A 3,199-nucleotide genomic window follows, 5' to 3' on the forward strand; every position below is an offset into this window, starting at 1 on the left:
GAGGATGCGGGTTATTTTTTGATTGTTTTGTGGCGGGGTGGGGGTTTTTTTTTTTTTTTTCTTTGGGGGGGGGGGGGTTTTTTTTGTTTTTCCGCTTGGGGGGGGGGGGGTTCTTTTGGTTGTTTTTCTTTGGGGGGGGGGGGTCCTTTGGGGTGTTTTCCGTGGGGGGAGGGGGGTCCTCTGGTGTGTTTTGCTTGGGGGGGGGGGGTGCTCTGGTGTGGTTTGCGTTGGGGGGGGGGGTGCTCTGGTGTGGTTTGCGCTTTTCTTTCTAATCAAACACGTGTCGTCGTTTTCTCTCGTCCTTTGTTCTTTGTGTTACATTGTTAGCCTATTGTTTCCATGGAGTGTAGGACTACAATGTTAGCCTATTGTTTCCATGGAGTGTAGTACTACAATGTTAGCCTATTGTTTCCATGGAGTGTAGGACTAGAATGTTAGCCTATTGTTTCCATGGAGTGTAGTAGTACTGCAATGTTAGCCTATTGTTTCCATGGAGTGTAGGACTACAATGTTAGCCTATTGTTTCCATGGAGTGTAGTAGTACTACAATGTTAGCCTATTGTTTTCATGGAGTGTAGTACTGCAATGTTAGCCTATTGTTTCCATTGAGTGTAGGACTGCAATGTTAGCCTATTGTTTCCATGGAGTGTAGTACTGCAATGTTAGCCTATTGTTTCCATGGAGTGTAGTAGGACTACAATGTTAGCCTATTGTTTCCATGGAGTGTAGTAGGACTGCAATGTTAGCCTATTGTTTCCATGGAGTGTAGGACTACAATGTTAGCCTATTGTTTCCATGGAGTGTAGGACTACAATGTTAGCCTATTATTTCCATGGAGTGTAGTACTGCAATGTTAGCCTATTGTTTCCATGGAGTGTAGTACTGCAATGTTAGCTGCAATGTTAGCCTATTGTTTCCATGGAGTGTAGTAGTACTGCAATGTTAGCCTATTGTTTCCATGGAGTGTAGGACTACAATGTTAGCCTATTGTTTCCATGGAGTGTAGTAGTACTACAATGTTAGCCTATTGTTTTCATGGAGTGTAGTACTGCAATGTTAGCCTATTGTTTCCATTGAGTGTAGGACTGCAATGTTAGCCTATTGTTTCCATGGAGTGTAGTAGTACTGCAATGTTAGCCTATTGTTTCCATGGAGTGTAGGACTACAATGTTAGCCTATTGTTTCCATGGAGTGTAGGACTACAATGTTAGCCTATTGTTTCCATGGAGTGTAGTAGTACTGCAATGTTAGCCTATTGTTTCCATTGAGTGTAGGACTACAATGTTAGCCTATTGTTTTCATGGAGTGTAGAAGTACTGCAATGTTAGCCTATTGTTTCCATGGAGTGTAGTACTTCAATGTTAGCCTATTGTTTCCATGGAGTGTAGTACTGCAATGTTAGCCTATTGTTTCCATGGAGTGTAGGACTGCAATGTTAGCCTATTGTTTCCATTGAGTGTAGGACTACAATGTTAGCCTATTGTTTCCATGGAGTGTAGGACTACAATGTTAGCCTATTGTTTTCATGGAGTGTAGTACTACAATGTTAGCCTATTGTTTCCATTGAGTGTAGGACTACAATGTTAGCCTATTGTTTCCATGGAGTGTAGGACTACAATGTTAGCCTATTGTTTTCATGGAGTGTAGTAGTACTACAATGTTAACCTATTGTTTCCATGGAGTGTAGGACTACAATGTTAGCCTATTGTTTCCATGGAGTGTAGGACTACAATGTTAGCCTATTCTTTACATGGAGTGTAGTAACTACTAGTACTAGTGGTAACACATCTGATCTAAGGGAGCTCTCGTGGCCTAGAGGTTAAGGTGTTGGCCTCTCATTCAGAAGGTCCCGGGTTCGGATCCGGGTAGCGACCGAAAAAATTTCTTCTCTAAATTTGTCTCCCTTCACCTTATTTCCTGCTCTCTAGCAATGTTCTGTCGTCTGCTTTCGTCTCCTCTTTCTGCCCTCACCTCCTTTGCCCCTTCCTCTGGGCTCCTGATTCTTTCTGCAGCCTTTCTACTGCTACTCCTTCGCTTCTTCTTACTGCTGTCTTTCTGCCACACCTGGTCTTCTGGTAGGAAAAATCTACACCTAGCCTTCTCGGACAAGGGCGAAAAATCACGGAGGGCCCATGTGCAAGTTGCGCACGTTAAAGATCCCTTGGTGGTCTAAAATCGATAAAAGAGTAGGCTTCGGCCGCCACACGGGCAAAATTCAAAATTTCCTACCAACTGAAAATATTAGGTGTATCCTGCGCGCTCATATGACCTTATACAGTTGCGAGCGCCGTAAAACACTTTCCTTAAACACAAACAAAAAAACACATGTAATCTTGGGCACTTACGTGACCTATTTCCGTCACTAATACTATTAGTACTATTAGTATTACTCCTACAAGCATGTAGACCTAACTCCATGCCTCTGTTTTCCTTTTCCTTGCTTCTTCTTGCTCTTTTGCGACGTGTGCATGGCATCATAGTGAAATCAGGCGCTCGGCGAAATAATCAAAGTGAAGAAATTGGCATTTTTCCGCCGGTTTGTGAATTTTTATTTTATTTTATTTTTATGTATTTTTTTTATTTTTTTTTTTTGAGGGGGGGCTCAACACCTTTCATGCCCATTAAAGAACACATTTTTACTGATCTGACCAGTGGATCCCCTTAAAGAACACATTTGTGTGTGGGTTTTACTGAAAAACGTTTATGAAAGGCACAAAAAATGTAATTTTTTAGTTTCCACGGACTGTCAAGCTAAGTAAATTTACATGTACTCATCTTTGGCGGCCATTTTCTCACTAATTTTTCTTTGAAATCAGGTGACCCCCACCTCCTTCATTCGCAAATATCTCGACTGGTACGTATCGGTATTCAAGATAAAAATGGATATTTTTCCCCCCCAAAGCAAGACGACGAACAAGCTTTAAAGATTAAATAGGAACCAATTTCTCCACATGGCCAAAAATGGACGAGAGGCTCACTCCACAGCGCCGGGACACGCGTACTTTGTTGTCCACGTCATTATTGTGTTGTCTGCCTACAGCGAAACGTAGACTCTAGTTCCTTCTTCCTCGACCCTCTCTTTTCATTTGTTTTCTTCTCATCCGAATGTTGCTTTTGTGGCTTATAAATAGACTTGTAACTTGTTTTCAAGGGCGGCCTGGGGCACAGATTGTCCACTAGACAACACGATCTTTGGTTG

General features: G+C 42.3%; 1 protein-coding gene across 1 annotated transcript in view; it reads right to left on the reverse strand.

Moving 5' to 3' along the window:
* Positions 1 to 3,199, reverse strand: part of LOC101856379 (cystinosin) — a 66,592-nt gene that overhangs the window by 56,190 nt on the left and 7,203 nt on the right. The window lies entirely within an intron of this gene.

Source organism: Aplysia californica, unplaced genomic scaffold, assembly GCF_000002075.1.
Source record: "Aplysia californica isolate F4 #8 unplaced genomic scaffold, AplCal3.0 scaffold00709, whole genome shotgun sequence".
Classification (NCBI taxonomy): Eukaryota; Metazoa; Mollusca; class Gastropoda; order Aplysiida; family Aplysiidae; genus Aplysia; species Aplysia californica.